The sequence below is a fragment of the Salvelinus sp. IW2-2015 genome, linkage group LG5 (assembly GCF_002910315.2).
Source record: "Salvelinus sp. IW2-2015 linkage group LG5, ASM291031v2, whole genome shotgun sequence".
Classification (NCBI taxonomy): domain Eukaryota; kingdom Metazoa; phylum Chordata; class Actinopteri; order Salmoniformes; family Salmonidae; genus Salvelinus; species Salvelinus sp. IW2-2015.
Window position 1 is genome coordinate 20,342,361 of NC_036844.1, and position 18,337 is coordinate 20,360,697.

Below are 18,337 nucleotides of genomic sequence, written 5' to 3' on the forward strand. Positions count from 1 at the left end.
AACTCTGACCCTCTGAGACATGCGGTGCAGGGGGAGGTTTTTATCCGTTGCACATGTGCATTAATCACGTAGGCACAGGCAGGGATCTTTCTCCAACAGTGTTTATTCAGAATACCAATTAATAGATCATTTCCATTTCCTGGAAGTACAAACAAGTGGTGGGGTAACCAACACCCTCCTAGCTGGAGACTCACGGCCTGAAGTCCAGACTCAGGATGAGAGGAAATTGAACAAGACGGTCGTGTTACTGTTTCTTTCTTTTTTTCTTTCTTTCTTCCTTCTCTTTATATTTTTTACTTCAGAGGTTGAACACAGCTCTCCGGACCTTTGATAAAGTTGTGTCTGCATTTCAATGAGCTGTGATGGGCAGCATTAGTCACATCAATGCTGGTGTCTGTCATCTTTTCAAATCAACCCTTTGCTATGGAGTTTGTTAAAAGTCAGTTTGAATGCTGACAGTGGAGGGGAGACAGAGAGGCAGCAGTCTGTGGAAACTTTTAATAAGATTGTCCGCTGGTCCACACATATACCCTGGGGCTTCATGTGGGCTAGTCTGGGACAACACAATCTTATTAGTCCTGCTTCATTCATACTTCATTCACAGCTGGACTCAGTCTTCACTGACATACCAGCAAAATGAATAGTTTATATTGGGCTATCTGAACTTTAAACATAATCACTGTATGCAATCAGAGCTTCACAAACAGGCTACTGAGACTGTGTACTTTATGGAAGAAGCCATCTGACATGGTTGTGTCCTACTGGAGTATGGAGCATGATGAATTTATTCAATAAATATGTGCAAGTACTTACAAGGAAATCAAATGACCTTGAGAGTGATTGGTAGCTTTTCTTTGCTACAGTAAAACATATAGTTATTGCTGGATTTTATAACTATTCATTTTTTCCCACTATTGATTGCTGGCTCCTTGTCTTTGTGGCAACACAAAGCAGAAATCAAATAGCAGCCTACTTCCTAGAAAGTGAGAGGATAATTAGCTTCCAGCGTGAGCAGCAGTTGAAACGACCAGCGTAACCTTTGAACCTTGTTATTTATTCTCATCAATAAGACTGCCACCTTTACAGCACCTTAAAGGGCATGCTTAGAATATATTTACAATTTTAGCTGAAACGGTTAGATATCCATTAAAGGGACCAATCAGCTTTGTTGGGGCGACGTTTAATTTTTATTCTGTTGGTAATAAACAAGGATTTATTTTCTTTCTAATCTAAGAAAGACATGAACATCAAATCCTTTTAAACTCAACATTAATCTCTATCAAACTCATTGATGTGCAAATGAAGACAGGAACATTGAGTAAGACCAAGATGTCTGTGTTATAGAGCAGTTTAATCTAAATCGATATAGCAGGATGAGGTGAAATACAAAAGGCAATGCTCAAGGTTTTGTGTGAATCTGTAAGGTTACGACTCACTTTGGAAGAATAAACTGCAGTTCTCAAAATCCATTACACTCCTACGCACGACAGATTAAAAGTCTGAAACAGCTTGACAACAACATGCTACCTTTTCATGTATAGCAACCAAGTTGTATCTACCTTAAATCCACTTAAATCAGTGTAGATTAAGAGGAGGAGACCGGTTAAAGAAGGAATTTTAAGCCTTGAGACAATTGAAACATGGATTGTGGACGTGTGCCATTCAGAGGGTGAATGGGCAAGACAAAATATGTAAGTGCCTTTCAACAGGGTATGGTAGTAGGTGCCAGACACTACAAGTGCAGTGAGGCAATGGGATCACATAGCCAACTTGCTTGAATAATTGATTTTAACAAGCTAGCAACAAATTAGCGAGGTGGAACAACAGCCATTCAGCAACATTTCGAATGAGATCTGAATTTTTCACATAGGAACCAGATTGATCCTCATCAAGCCAAAGCTACATCTCAGTTTATTGCACCTCAATGTTGTGTTGTTTTTCTCTTTTACTTCATAATCAAATTCCCAAGACCATCGGGAATCATCTATTTCAGATTACTGTATGACTACTTGATAATTATCCTTTTAGTGGAGGGAAATATTGTACACCAGATATAAGCTTTTATTCTGATATATGTTCATTCCTTGAAAGTCAGGCAAATAGATTTTAATTGGCAAGGTGACAGTTTAGATTCCCTCATGTCTGAAGAATATGGGCTACACTAATACACTACTCACAAAAGTCACACTTCTGACAGTAAACTGAAACCATGACAAAACATTGGGTTTTGTCATCACACAAAAATTGTGATGCAATTAAACATGCTAGTTATTGGTCATTCTATTTCCTCTCTCTGCAGTGACAGGTTGACACCAGTTTGTTACTGTCCTATACCCCACCGCATGGGCCTTGGTGGGGTAGTCAGTAGTGTCAAAACTGAACCAGTGCTATTGCAATGTCATGGCGGTGCTTTGGGAAATGAAAGCATGTCAATCAATAAAGAGCAGGTTGGTTGGTTGACCTGTGAGGCCTCGCTACATTACGGTGCTAATGATGCATAGCTGCTCTGGGTTTCGTTGGTTACACTGAATTATCATGACCACTGGAGAAAAGAACATCATTATATGTCCTCAGACAGTCATCAGACAACATTATGTTACCGAGCGCTATTGAAAAACAACATGTTTTGTAGACAAAGCCCTCCAATCACTCAAAGGCTACTAAAGGAACCAAAGCCGGATGCCAAAAAACAGAGTGATTTTTAAACAATTTCTTGGAAGTAAATAAACATCTGCTTGGCATCCATGTTAATTGCAAATATAAATATACAACCTCACCCTCGATGTCAGTAAGACCAAGGAGTTGATTGTGGACGACATCGATGGGGGTGCAGTGGAGCTAAATCACTAAGGACTTAAAATTGTACACACGGCGCGCATCTTCCCCCTCAGGAGGTTGAACAAGTTTGGCATTGGCCCTCAAAATCCTCAAAAAGTTATACAGCTTCACCATTGATAGCATTTTGATTGGCTGCATCACTGCTTGGTATTGCAACAGCACTGCCCTCGATCGTGGGTGCTACAGAAGGTGGTGTGGACAGCCCAGTACATCACTGGAGCCAAGCTCTCTGCCATCCAGGACCTCTATATGAGGCGGTGTGAAAGGAAGTCCAGAAAATTGTTAGACTGTTCTCTGCTTCCACACAGCAAGAGGTACAGGTGCATCAGGTCTGACACCAACAGGCTCCTGAACAGCTTCTATCCCCAAGTCATAATACTGCTAAATAGCTAACAAAATGCCTACACTGACTATCTGAGATGACCCTTTTATTTTTGCACAGTCTCTATAAACATTCACAGGACTCTACACACTCTCGCACACTGACACTACAACACACACATAACATTCACACACATTTATACTTACTCTACACACACACGCTCAAAAACAATCTTCATTTACGCTGCTGCTACTCCGTTTATCATATATCCTGATGCCTAGGCACCTTACCCCTATACATATCTACCTTTATCACTCCAGTATCCCTGCACATTGTAAATGTGGTACTGGAGCTGACCCTGCATTTACATTACATGACCATAAGTATGTGGACACCTACTCGTCAAACATCTCATTCCAAAATAATGGGCATTAATATGGAGTTGGTACCCCTTTGCTGCTATAACAGCCTCCACTCTTCTTGGAAGGCTTTCCACTAGATGTTGGAACATTGCTGTGGAGACTTGCTTCCATTCAGGCACAAGAGCATTAGTGAGGCCGGGCACTGATGTTGGGTGATTAGGCCGAGCTCGACAAACCATTTCTGTATGGACCTTGCTTTGTGCTCGTCTAGAATGTTGTTGTATGCTGTAGCGTTAATATTTACCTTCACTGGAATTAAGGGGCCTAGCCCAAACCATGAAGGACAGCCCCAGACCATTATTCCTCCTCCACCAAACTTTACAGTTGGTACTATGCATTGTGGCAGGTAGCATTCTCCTGGCATCCGTCAAACCCAGATTCATCCGTCAGACTGCCAGATGGTGACGCGTGATTCATCTATCCAGAGAACGCGTTTCCACTGCTCCAGAGTCCAATGACAGTGAGCTTAACACCACTCCAGCCGACGCTTGGCTTTGCGCATGGTGATCTTAGGCTTGTGTGCGGCTGCTCGGCCACGGAAACCCATTTTCATGAAGCTCCCGATGAACAGTTCTTGTGCTGATGTTGCAACAGACAGACAATTTTTACAATCTACATGCTTCAGCACTCGACGGTCCCATTCTGTGCGCTTATGTAGCTTACCACTTTGCGGCAGAGCCGCTGTTGCTCCTAGACATTTCCACTTCAATATTACAGAACTTACAGTTTACCAGGGCAGCTCTAGCAGGGCAGAAATTTGATGAACTGACTTATTGGAAAGGTGGCATCCTATGACGGTGCCACATTGAAAGTCACTGAGCTCAGCAACGGGAGTGGCTAAAATAGCTGAATCCACTAATTTGAAGGGTTGTCCACATACTTTTGTATGTATAGTGTAGCTTCTTACTTTCTCGTGTTCTTCTTATTTCTTATTTTTATTTATTTGTTCTACCTTATACAAATGTTTAGTACTACATTGATCACTGCATTGCTATGTTTAGAGCTTTCACTGTACTTGTGCACGTGACATTAAAACTTGAAACTAAAGGGACCAGGGAAAAATCAATAATATTTATTATAATTCTAATTTGGTCACAAATTTGGCCCGTTGCAGGGTATTTGAATCAGACAGTAGCAGAATGTAAGGCAATTTAGACAATGGCAGAGAGTTCCAGCTTGATTAATTCTGTTAAATGAAGCGGGCTCATCTGGTCTCAACCTCCTTTCGTCCTGCCCTTCCGTAACCTCCTCTGTTTTTTGTTATTATTTGTGTGTGTGTGTGTGTGTCTTTCAAAGCCACCTACTATAGCTTTCCCCACCCTGACCCCTTCAAATTCGCCCTTGTAAGTGGTTTACCTCTCATCCACTCTTTCAGTAATAACAGCTTAGACAGAGAGGTGGAGAATACACTTAAAATGATTAGTTTTCACAAAAACAGTCCAAATATGATTGTTTTAGCAGAGAACTCATCTCTTTGTAGCAATCACCTAAGTAATTTGGAGATGACAAGGACTCCCAATGAATTCTTAGAATGTTGTATTATGGGTTGTTAAAATGACCTATAACTATAATAACATAATACAGTAAAATAAGAGCAGGTCTCTCTTGAATAATGTATTTTATCTCAATGAGACTAACCTGGACAGATAAACGTTAAATAAATATAAAAAGTTAATAAATGCCTACTGTATTTAAACAACAATTACATAGCTTGATTCTAGGCAGAGATACCTATTGCTTAGTCACCCACACAATGTGCTTTACTTGTTGTCAATCAAAACTATTTTCCTTGACTTTTATTCCAATTGTCCTCTGCTCTCTGATTGTAATGTCACCTCTTAAGTACATTTTAAATCTGTCTTCATATTCATGAAAACCATATGGCATAAGACAAGTTATGTCAAAATAATACCCCCTTCTGTTACCCACTTTGAATGTTTGGATGAAAATCGGTAAATGGGGAAAAGAGTGATACAATTGAAAAAACTGTAGGAAAAAAACAACACATAGGAGGATCAAAAGTATAAAGAATGTACCATGGTACAATCATGTTTTTTTGGTCACTACCATGGCAAGAAAATACCATGGTAATGTTGCAAATACCATGGTTTTTCCTGCAAAAACACACTATTTTGCAACGAAGGTCAACTGTAACCTCAACATCACTCTGTAGGGTAACCACCATGGTGTAGCCAGAGGAAACTAGCTTCTGTCCTCCTCTGGGTACATTGACTTCAATACCAAACCCAGGGGAATCATGGTTCTTACCCCCTTCCATAGACTTTCACAGTAATTATGACAACTTCCGGAGGACGTCCTCCAGCCTATCAGAGCTCCTGCAGCATGAACTGACATGTTGTCCACACAATCAAAGGATCAGAGAATGACTCTAGTATTGAAAGCATAATCTACAGCTAGCTAGCACTGCAGTGTATTAAATGTGGTGACTGGTTGACTCGAGAGAAAGACAATAATTTAACAGTTTTGAACAAATAATTTTCTTCCAAAATGAAGAAGCATGAGAGAAATTGAGAGAATAGAGATTTTTTTTAGATTTTTTTTACTTTGAGTTTCACTTACTTAGCTAGCAAATGCAGCTAGATAGTTTAGCCTACTGAAACACCCTGCTCAAATGAGGGCACCAGCAAGATGGCAGTCCGTGCTGATGCATTGTGTTGGTAGCTGAAGGAATTATTGGATTTACTCACCAAAATATGACACTTTGGTCATTTCTAAGGTCATAAAACCATGTATAAATATGGTTTAGTTTGTTTAATAACCTCTCTTGGGTAGGGGGCAGTATTTTGAATTTTGGATGAATGAGGTGCCCAATGTAAACTGCCTGTTACTCAGGCACAGAAGCTAGGATTTGCATATACATGGTAGTATTGGATAGAAAACACTAATGTTTCCAAAACTGTTAAAATAATGTCTGTGAGTATAACAGAACTGAAATGGCAGGCGAAAACCTGAGGAAAATCCATCCAGGAAGTGGGATATTTTTGATGTGGGTACTTTTCTATTGAATGCCTATACAGTATCTGTTGGGTTAGGATCTAGATTGCAGTTCCTTTGGCTTCCATTAGATGTCAACAGTCCTTAGACATTGTTTCAGGCTTGTATTCTGAAAAACGAGGAAGAATGAGACATTTCTTTCAGTGGACTGTAGAAAGAAGCAGAGCTGGTTTGCGCGCGTGACCGATTGCGGGCCGTTTGTTGTTTTTCCTTTCTATTGAAGACGCTATAGTCAGGTTGAAATATTACAAATTATTTAGACAATAGACAACCTGAGGATTAATTATAAACATCGTTTGACATTTTTTGACGAACTTTACCGGTACTATTAGGATGTTTTCGTCTGCATGTCGTGACCGTATTTTAATGAATGCTTAATTTGACGCTCTGCAATTTCACAGGATGTTGGCCAGGTGGGACGCTACCGTCCCACCTGCCCATAAGAAGTTTTAACAAAGTAATTGATTACTTTCTGCAATTTATTCACCTATAAAACTATTAAGTTAGCAACAACACTAGATAGCCAGATCAGCTAGCTAGCTCAAAAACTAGCTTGTCTACATGGAAACGTCCAGAACCAAAAGAAAAGAAATGGAGAAATAATCAGATGGACAATTAATAGCAGAAGATGGTATGGTTTTGGGTACTCTTCAGAATGTAATTGTGAGGATAAATACTGATATGGGGGATGAAAATTTGGTGAGCACGGACAACAATGCTCTCAACTTGTGCTCATCCAGTCCCCAGCTCAGGCCGTTACCTTACGACCCCGGCACTCCAGTCAAGCCCCAGGGGGAAAAGATGAGAGGGCAAGAGGGTACGTCACTTCTTGAGATGCAAAACAATATTGTGATGCTTTTGACAGCAAAAATAGATAAAATGGCAAATGGCTTGGAGGACATGGTTAGGGAGCCTAAAATTGAGGCCATAAAAAAATCTGTTAACTTTATATATGGAGAAGTGAAAACCTTCAAAAGTGACATGAAGAAAGTGGAAGTTATCTGACAGGAAAATGAAAAGAAGGTGGCTAAACTCGAGCAAAAGGTGAATGAGGCAGAGAGATACAAGCGCAAGTGGAACCTGAGGCTCCATGGAATTCCAGAGCAGGAGGGTGAGAACATCAAATGCAGAGTTGTTGACATCTGTGGAGCTGTCATTCCCGAATCAAACGCCAAACTTCAAAAGCCAAACTTCAGGAAAATGTGAACATCGTTCATTGTTTGGGAAGACTCAAGGATCAAGACGGGACTGAGGACAACCATCATCCAGTTCACCAACAGATCTACATGGAATCTTCTATGGAGGCAAGCGAAGAACTGTGAGTTCCTCATCAAGCAAAAATTGAGGTCCACAGAGGATCTGACCTCAGCGGACAAAGTGACACAAGAGAAACTGTGGCCGATGGTGGCTGCAGCTCGAAAGGCAGGGAATTTTTTTTTTGGTCTGTGCAAGAGTGATCATCGATGGGAAAGAAATGCGGCCAAATCAGAACATTTGAGAGAGAGCCAGAGTCTAACTCAGACAGAACTGGTAGGCCTAAATATTGCCTAATTTCCAGGTGAAAAGGAGCCTTTTATTGTAAAGAATTTACACAAACACTTTATCGAGAAAAGGCTGAGCTGAAAACTGGTAACCTAAAAATGAACTATGGGTGAATAACTGCTTATTGTAAGGTCAACACAATGTCTCCCCTTTCTGGGAGTAAGAATAATTTGGTTAATTTATGACCAGTATTTCTCAAATCAAATAACATTTTATTGGTCACATACACATCGTTAGCAGATGTTAATGCGAGTGGGTTGAAGATGGTGCATGTGCCGTACCAGGCTGTGATACAGTCGGACAGGACGCTCTCGATTATGCATCTGTAAAAGTTTTTCAGGGTTTTGGGTGACAAGCCACATTTCTTCAGGCTCCTGAGGTTGAAGAGGCGCTATTGCGCCTTCTTCACCACACTGGCTGTGTGGGTGGACCATTTAGTTTGTCTGTGATGTATACGCCGAGGAACTTAACTTTCCACCTTCTCCACTGCTGTCCGTTCAATGTGGATAGGGGGGTGCTCCCTCACGATCATCTCCTTTGTTTTGTTAACGTTTAGTGAGAGGTTGTTTTCCTGACATCACACTCCGAGTTCCCTCACCTCCTCCCTGTAGGCTGTCTCGTCGTTGTTGGTAATCAAGCCCACTACTGTTGTGTGGTCTGCAAACTTGATGATTGAGTTGGAGGCATGCATTGCCACGCAGTCGTGGCTGAACAGGGAGTACAGGAGGGGGCTGAGCACACACCCTTGTGGGGCCCCAGTGTTGAGGGTCAGCGAAGTGGAGATGTTGTTTCCTAACTTCACCACTTCTGGGGGCGGTCCGTCAAAAAGTCCAGGACCTAATTGCACAGGGCGGGGTTGAGACCCAGGGCCTCCAGCTTGATGATGAGCTTGGAGGGTACTATGGTGTTGAATGCTGAGCTGTAGTCAATGAACAGCATTCTTACATAGATATTATTTTTGTCTGACTTGCCTAGTTAAATAAAGGTTAAATACAAAATATGTAGTAAGACTTACCATTCTGGATGTTGGTTAATTTTAACAGTGAATTGGTCTTGGATTATTCAATATTTGGACATCTAAATATCCTGATAAAAAGGACTTCACTTGGAGTAACAAGAACATGTCCCAGACAGTCATGAATTGACTTCTGGTAAAAAAAAATATCCATCAGATAACACTGTAGTCAAGGTATCAATTGAACCATCAATTCTTACTGATCATAGTTATATTCTTATCTTTAAATATGAATGGCTCTGAAGTTAATAAACCGAATCGAAATTATTGGAAACTCAATAGTAGACTGTTGGAAGATGATAATTTCAAGATGGATGCCAAATATATTATACAATAAAATTGGAGGAAAGCCCAACTATTTAAGTCTTATGGGAAATATTGGGAATGAATGAAGTATGAAATAAGACAAACAACCATAAAGAGAGGTAAATAAATTGCTGAACTTAAAAGATTGATGGAAGATCATGTTAAGGAATGTTAAGGAAATACTTTCTCTATGGAGGACCTTGACAAAGAAGGAAAGGGTCAGTTATTTTCTTTACAACTAGAAATGGGCCAAATATATGAAGAGAGAACAAAAAGGGTTTTGTAAGATCAAGAAGGAGATGGCTTGAGGAAGGTGAAAATTCATAAGCTTAATATAGATGGCAAAAAAATGAAAACCCCAAAGATATTTCAAAATATGTTTCAGAATTCTATGTGATCTTTACACCAGTAATGCCTGTCCTACTAGTGACATATCTGCCTTTCTAGACTCTGTCAAAGACTATGCAACATTCATAGTTGAAGACTTCCAAGTCTTGTGAGGAATGTATTTCTATTAATGAAAAAGCTTTTTTTTGGGAGAGGTCCTGCCTGTTTCTTTGACACAAGGCCTCATTTCTGTCATCCCCAAACCAAACAAAGATCCTATGAGTTAGAAAATTGGAGACCAATCACATTAATGAACAATGTTGGAAAGCTACTTGCATCTATATTTGCAGAAAGACTTAAAAAAGCTCTTGACCAAATCATTGATGATACCCATTCTGGTTTTATGAAGGGCAGACATAGTATATGTAATAATATTCGACTAGTATTGGACTTGATAGACTACAATGAGCACATTATGGTAGATAGCTTTATTTTATTTGTAGACTTTTACAAGGCTTTTGATTCAGCTGAACTTTATTTAATTTTTGAGACTTAAATTTTTTGGGTTTTGGTCAATATTTTCAAAGTGTAATTAAGACACTTTGAATAATAATAACAGCTCTGTTCAATTATCCCATGGAACTTCACAGAGATTCTACATTTGACGCCAAATGAAACAAGGATGCCCAATTTCTCCTTTCTTATTGGTCACACAAGTTATGGCACTTCATATCAATAAGGATATTTTTAGGGGTATTCAGATAGAAGATAAAGAGGTAAAATGTTCACAATTGGCTGACGACACCACCATTTAAAAAAAAGATCATAATGAAGTCAGGAAAGCTATTGAGTGTATTAATGTCTTCTCACATATATCTGGTTTATCTCTGAATATTAGGAAACTTGAATTATTTGGGTTGAAAAGATGTGATGTAAACTCCGTAATGTAATACCCCTGTAAATGATGTGATCACATAACTTGGTATTAAAGTTAGCAAAGATCAGAAAGAAAGGGCCAACTTAAATGTATCTCCCATTGTAGAGAAAATTGGAAAGAGATTTAACTTCTGGTTATTAAGAGATCTTTCTGGACGTGTACTTTTGTCAAAATCTGAAGGTCTGTCCAGATTAGTTTATACCTCCCTTGCCTTGGATGTTCCTCTGTCAGTAATTAAAATGGTTGATACTAAATGATTTAACTTCCAATAGAGGAATAAACCTCATTATTTAAGAAAAGTGGTAATATGTAGCACCCAAAGTGAGGGAGTGTTGAATGCTCTGTATTTTAAAACATTTAAGATCAAATGGATACAAAACTACTTAAGAAATAAGGATTGCATTTGGAATATAATCCCTAATTTAATATTCCAACAGATTGGTGGTCTAGAATTCTCACTCAAATGCAACTTTGAAGTGGGTAAGATTCCTATTAAGCTTACTAACTTTCATAAACAGGTACTTCTAACATGGAACCTCATGTACAAACATACTTTTACCCACCTAGATATACAATCTGGAATAATAAAGACATAAAATACAAAAACAAGGCTTTGTTTTTCCAGAACTGGTCTGACAACAGCATTATATGGGTTAAACAATTATTGAGTAATGATGGACAGCTATATGATTATCCAGAATTCATGAGAACACACAATGTTACATTCACTCCTGAGGAGTTTCAATAGTTGTTAGAGCTGTCCCTAAAGGTGCTATTCTTCTTTTAGGAGAATATAACAATACTCCAAGTGCAACTGTTGAGCAACACAGCTAGAAGGAATTGACATTTTAAACAATAAATGTAATAACATGTATATAATAAAAGTATGTCAAGATGTTACTATTCCCTCTGCTAGAATATACTGGAATGCAGCCTTAGGACAAGTGAACTGGAACAAAAGCTTGTTGTTGTCTGGCAAATATTGTATATCTAATAAGGTGAAAGAAGTATCATACAAACTCATTCATATAATCCACCCTGTAAAGACCTTTTATAAAGGTCTTTATAAATGTTAAATGTGAAATAAAAAGAAAAAAGAAAATTCAAAATTACTATTGATAACAAATGTGTATTTTGTGGTTGTGACCCAGAAACTATTGACCATTTATTTTGGTACTGTTCTTGTCAGAAGATTTTGGAGTGAGTTAGAAGACTTTATTTTAAAAGAAACAACTATTAATGTTAATTTGAGAGATACTGATATGTTTTATTTTGATCCAAATTATATGGACCCTGATTTAACTTTCATTGTTAATTTGTTTATTTTTCATGGCAGATTCTTTATCCATAAAATGAAGTGGGCAGAGAACAAACCCCTCTTCACCTTGTTTAAGACAATTGAAATATTATTTTGAAATTATCAGTAAGTGTAAAAACAAAAAATCACTACGTAACATACAAGTTTTTGACAACTTGAAAATGTATCTCGATATTGTCACGCCATGACCTTAGAGATCCTTTTTATGTCTCTATTTTGGTTTGGTCAGGGCGTGAGTTGGGGTGGGCATTCTATGTTTTGTATTTCTGTGTTTGGCCTGGTACGGTTCCCAATCAGAGGCAGCTGTCTATCGTTGTTTCTGATTGAGAACCATACTTAGGTAGCTCTTGCCCACATGGGTTTTGTGGGTAGTTGTTTTCTGTCTTTGTGTCTGTACCAGAAAGGACTGTTTCGTATCGTTTGTTCCGCTTTGTTATTTTTTGTTCTAGTGTTCAGCTGTATTAAAAATCATGAACACGTACCACGCTGCACCTTGGTCCTCTTCTTCAAACAGCCGTTACAGAACTACCCACCACCAAAGAACCAAGCAGGAAAGGGACCCTGGAGGCAGGCTGGGGAGTATCGCAGTCCACAGGAGGAACTGGAGGCAGCTAAGGCTGAGCGGCAACATTACGAGGGAACACGGCTGGCAAGGAAGCCCGAGAGGCAGCCCCAAACTTTTTTTGGGGGGGGGGGCACACGGGGAGTGTGGCAGAGTCAGGTTGGAGACCTGAGCCAACTCCCCGTGCTTACCGTGGCGGGCGTCGTACTGGTCAGGCACCGTGTTATGCGGTGGAGCGCACGGCGTCTCCAGTACGCGTTCTTAGCCCGGTGCGCTACATCCCAGCTCCCCGCATCTGCCGGGCTAGGGTGAGGATCCAGCCAGGACGGATTGTGCCAGCCCTGCTCTCCAGAACTCCAGTGCGTCTCCTCGGGCCAGGATATCCTGCGCCGGCTCTAAGTGCGGTTTCCCCAGTTCGCCAGGAGAACCCAGTGCGGCCTGTTCCAGCTCCCCACACGTGTCGGGCTAGACTGGGCATTCAGCCTGGAAGAGTGGTGCCAAGGCTACGCACCAGATTTCCAGTGCTCCCCCACAGCCCGGTCTATCCTGTGCCTCCTCCAAGGACCAGGCCTCCAGTAGGTCTCCCCAGCCTGGTGAGTCATGTGCCTGCTCCCAGAGCCAGGTCTCCTGTGTGTCTCCCCAGCCTGGTGAGTCCTGTGCCTGTGCCCTGTCCGGAGCTGCCAGGGTCGCCCTCCTGTCCGGAGCTGCCAGGGTCGCCCTCCTGCCCGGAGCTGCCAGGGTCGCCCTCCTGCCGCGGAGCTGCCAGAGTCGCCCTCCTGCCCGGAGCTGCCAGAGTCGCCCTCCTGCCGGAGCTGCCAGAGTCGCCCTCCTGCCCGAGCTCGCCAGAGTCGCCCCTCCTGTCCCGGAGCTGCAGAGTCGGCCTCACTGTCCGGAGCTGCCAGAGTCGCCCTCCTGTCCGGAGCTGCCAGAGTCGCCCTCCTGTCCGGAGCTGCCAGAGTCGCCCTCCTGTCCTAAGTGAGCTAGCTGGCTATGACTTTCCAACACTACACTGGAACTCTTCCAAGTCAAGGTAAGCTTTTGGTATTACAAATGTATTGCCACCGGGATCTGCCGGTGTAACTGCTTACTGACTGTACACTAACGTTACTGCATGATTGTAAAACGGGGATAAACATACTTGAATTTGTCCAATAGAAACTCTTGCAACTGTTGGACTAATGATTACATCCTATATCAGCTAGATACAGGCAAGAGTGTGCAAGGCGGTATTGAATGTCACTGTCCATGTGTCACTGTCTGTCACCTCAAATTTGTCTCTCACCCTGTGTGCATCTACATTCATAAGCTAGGTTGTCGCAACCTCATGAGTTTAAGGAAAATTTGAGTATCATGTAGTAGCCTAAACATATTGCTTGTACATTGAACTGGGTGAATGGAATATGAACGAGTCATCCAATATGCTGTAATAGAAATAAGGCCATACTCATGAAAAAAGAATTGTCCTCCCTCATCTTAAACGACACTGAGTGCCACTGGAGTGTATATGGTGTGTGTACAGTCTATATAGTCAAATGAGTGTGTGTAATACAACATTGACTTCTTGCTCTGCAATGGCAAAGTGTAGGCCTACCCTTCCAAAAAAAGATTTCAGTTTTGAAACTGCAGTAAAAGTGCAGTAACTGCAGTCCACTGTGGTATTTGGTACACAGTAATTGCAGAATAACTGCAGTGTATTGCAGTTGAACTGCAGTTATACTGCAATCTGACTGCATTAAAAAAATAAAAAATAAACGTAAAAATAGTGAACCCTCTTAAATCTTGGGACCTGGATAGGGTATGGTGAGTAGAATGAAGGGAGTCTAACACCTTGATCAGATTTAAAATAATTTGTTTATCTGGTGCTTCTCCCTTCAATACGTTTTTCAGTTGTCTCTCTCATTCAACTGACTAGGCTACTCTTATACATTTCTAAATAGCCAACATACTAAAAAAACTATTTGTGAAAAGGTATTAATAATCATCTTATCTCATAAATACATTTTCATCATGTCATTCTCAACATATCCCTAACAACAGCAAGTTACAATATTTCCCTTTGTTTACACTCTGTCTGAACATTCGTTGGAGTCCTCTGTCTCTATGACTACAACAGCCTAGCTTGACTGGAGCTAATGCTAGCTTCTATGCTAACAGACTTTTATAAATTATTTAAATTATTTAAACTATCAAAACGTCAACAAAAAATAACAACAATATCATTACACTCCGCTAAACTTTGTGTTCCATATCCTATGCTTTTTAACTCGCTCACTGTGAAGCTAAGGTATTTATTTAAGGCATTATACCGCCATTGCACCACGGTAATGTACAATTAATTGAGATGGTACCATATGATACATTTGGATACCGTTTATCATAATTGTGCATTACCATGGTAGAATGTATAATGCAGGTTAAAACAATGGTATTTCCGTGATCCACATCTATACCACGGTATAAATGATGCAATACCATTGTATTATTTAGATACAATGGCAGTACCATGGTAGTACCATCATACTTCAAGGCTAAAACCATGGTACATTACCATGATTTAGACTACACCATGGTATAACTGAAAGTACCATCGTAGTAACATGGTATAAATGAAAGTACCGTAGTACAGTAGCGCCATGGTATAAGTGAAAGTAACATAGTAGTACCATGGTATACATTTAAGTATCATAGTAGTACCATGGTATAAATGAAATACCATAGCAGTATCACGATACAAATGTTGTCTTCATGAGAATAATTTACTGTACTATCATAACTCAATTGATGTATTTGTATGAAATTCATGATCTGTTCCATAATAATCAACGTTAAGTATTTGAGCGATATGGTTATCTAAAAATTGATGTTAAAGCTGGGATCTGCGATAGGTGAAACAGCACCACTGGCCGCCCTAGACGCATTTTCTATTGTTTTTGGTTTTGTTTAGAGGAAATTAGCATCCAACATCGTGGTAAAAAATAATCGTAGTACATACTCTGCTGTTTTATCGCATGTGCAATGATGTGTTATGCTATATCTATTAACTTGAGGTTTCAACCACAGGAGCTTAATTCAAGTGGTTTTATCTAATGCACTCATGAAAAATCTCACCTTCCATGATTAAAAAAGCAAAGAGCAAGCACGATATCACCATCTATCTATACATCTAAAGTTCCTGAGCCACTAAAGATGCCTTTTTCTCCAGCATGGCATAATTTTTATGATACAGTGCATTCGTAAAGTATTCAGACCCCTTGACTTTTTCCACATTTTGTTACATTCCAGCCTTATTCTAAAATGAATAAAGTAATTGTTTCCCTCATCAATCTACACAAAATACCCCATACTGACAAAGCAAAAACAGGTTTGAGAATTTTTTGCAAAAATATAAAAAATTATGAACTGAAAAAACAAATTTACATAATTATTCAGACCCTTTTCTCAGTACTTTGTTGAAGCACCTTTGGCAGCGATTACAGCCTTGAGTCTTCTTGGGTATGACGTTACAAGCTTGGGACACCAGTATTGTCTGTAGAGCTCCGAGACAGGATTGTGTCGAGGCACAGATTATTCTCTGCAGATCCTCTCAAGCTCTGTTTTCAGGTCTCTCCAGATATGTTACATTGGGTTCAAGTCTGGGCTCGTGCTTGGTCACTCAAGGACATTCAGAGACTTGTCCCGAAGACACTCCTGAGTTGTCTTGGCTGTGTGCTTAGGGTCGTTGTCCTGTTGGAAGGTGAACCTTCGCCCCAGTCTGAGGTCCTGAGCGCTCTGGTGCATGTATTTATCAAGGATCTATCTGTACTTTGAGCCGTTCATCTTTTCCTCGATCCTGACTAGTCTCCCAATCCCTGCCACTGAAAAACATCCCCACAGCATGATGCTGCCACCACCTTGTTTCACCGTAAGGATGGTGCAAGGTTTCATCCAGATGTGATGCTTGGCATTCAGGACAAAAAGGTCTATCTTGGTTTCATCAGACCAGAGAATCTTGTTTCTCATGGTCTGAGAGTCCTTTAGGTGACTTCTGGCAAACTCCAAGCGGGTTTTCGTGCTTTTTGCTGAAGAGTGGCTTCCATCTGGCCACTCTACCATAAAGGCCTGATTGGTGAAGTGCTGCAGAGATGGTTGTCCTTCTGGAAGGTTTTCCCATCTCCACAGAGAAACTCTAAAGCTCTGTCAGAGTGACCATCGGGTTCTTGGTCACCCCCTGAACAAGGCCCTTCTCCCCCGATTGCTCAGTTTGGCCGGGTGGCCTGCTCTAGGAAGAGTTTTGGTGGTTCCAAACTTCTTCCATTTAAGAATGATGGAGGCCACTGTGTTCTTGGGGACCTTCAACACTGTGAAAATGTTTTGGTACCCTTCCTCAGATCTGTGCCTCGACACAGGTGGACTCCAATCAAGTTGTAGAAACATCTCAAGGATGATCAATAGAAACAAGATGCACTTGAGCTCAATTTCGAGTCTCATAGCAAAGGGTCTGAATACTTATGTAAATAAGGTATTTCCTCTTTTTCACTTTGTCATTATGGGTTATTGTGTGTAGATTGATGAGTACAAAATACAATTTAATCAAGTTTATAATAAGGCTGTACTGTGTGGGATAAGTCAAGGGGTCTGAATACTTTCCGAATGTACTGGTTCAGAGAGCAACTCAGATTATTAATCATGGAAGGTTGTTATGGTAACCATGTATGGAGTAAGGCCTGGGGATTAGCCCTGAGCTGTATGCAATGACTCTTTTATTTATATTTTTTTGTACTTTAACATTTTCTCCTACATTTTGTGATATCCAATTGGTAGTTAAAGTCTTGTCCCATCGCTGCAACTCCCGAATGAAGTGACACTACCTAGCCCTCCAAAGAGATAAACATTTAAAACATGATAGAAATACAAACATATGGGTACAACCCCAACCTATCTATTACCTGAAATGCAGCTGTGCTCAATGCTTTAGATGATGTAAGATAATATGTGCCTTCTGTGTTTTACCTAACCCCTCCGATACACACACACATACTAATGCTGAGCGATTAGTGCTTTTTGAGGTTGGTAAGGTTACACTGGTGAAAGAAATTCAGATTATTTTTTTATTTAAATCATTTAAAAAACATTACATATGTTATGGAATCATGACATTAAAATGATTTGTGAGTTTCCCTCAGCCATCACAAGCCTTTTTGCTGACACTGACAGTGGGTTGAATGTTGTAACACAGAATAAAACAATCAATAAAAGCCCCATGATGGTAGTGAATGCCCATTACTGCTTATCACTTATTAACCATCATTTTTTCAGATGACTTACTTTACTTTAATACTGTACAATATTTCAGATGTGTATATTACTTCGTTTTTATATGATTACTTTAGCTAGGCTAGTACTGTAGTAGCTAGCTGGCTGACTGAATCATTTTTCAATTTGGTTCTTCGAAGTAGATAAGGCATACTTTCACGACAGCTTATTACCAATAACACAACAATCAATCGGGTAAAGCTACCTCACAAAATGTCTCAATTCCTATAGCCGTTGTGTTTTGTTATGTCATTCCTCTCATATGGTCTGTGCGTATGCGCCACAATTGATTATGGTCATTGTAATTAATTACCACGTTTCTGTGCTGAACTTGGTTGAATATTTGCCTAATGAAAACTACAACTTACAATCAGCCCAGCTTCTCACATAGTTCTTGACTTAATGGGCTTATTTGACATTGCAGATGACTAACAACTGACT

At 40.3% G+C, this 18,337-nt stretch overlaps 1 protein-coding gene across 1 annotated transcript in view; it reads right to left on the reverse strand.

Annotated features, from left to right (window-relative positions):
• LOC111964034 (astrotactin-2) overlaps positions 1–18,337 on the reverse strand; it is a 798,238-nt gene that overhangs the window by 511,820 nt on the left and 268,081 nt on the right. The gene's annotated exons all lie outside the window — the stretch shown is intronic.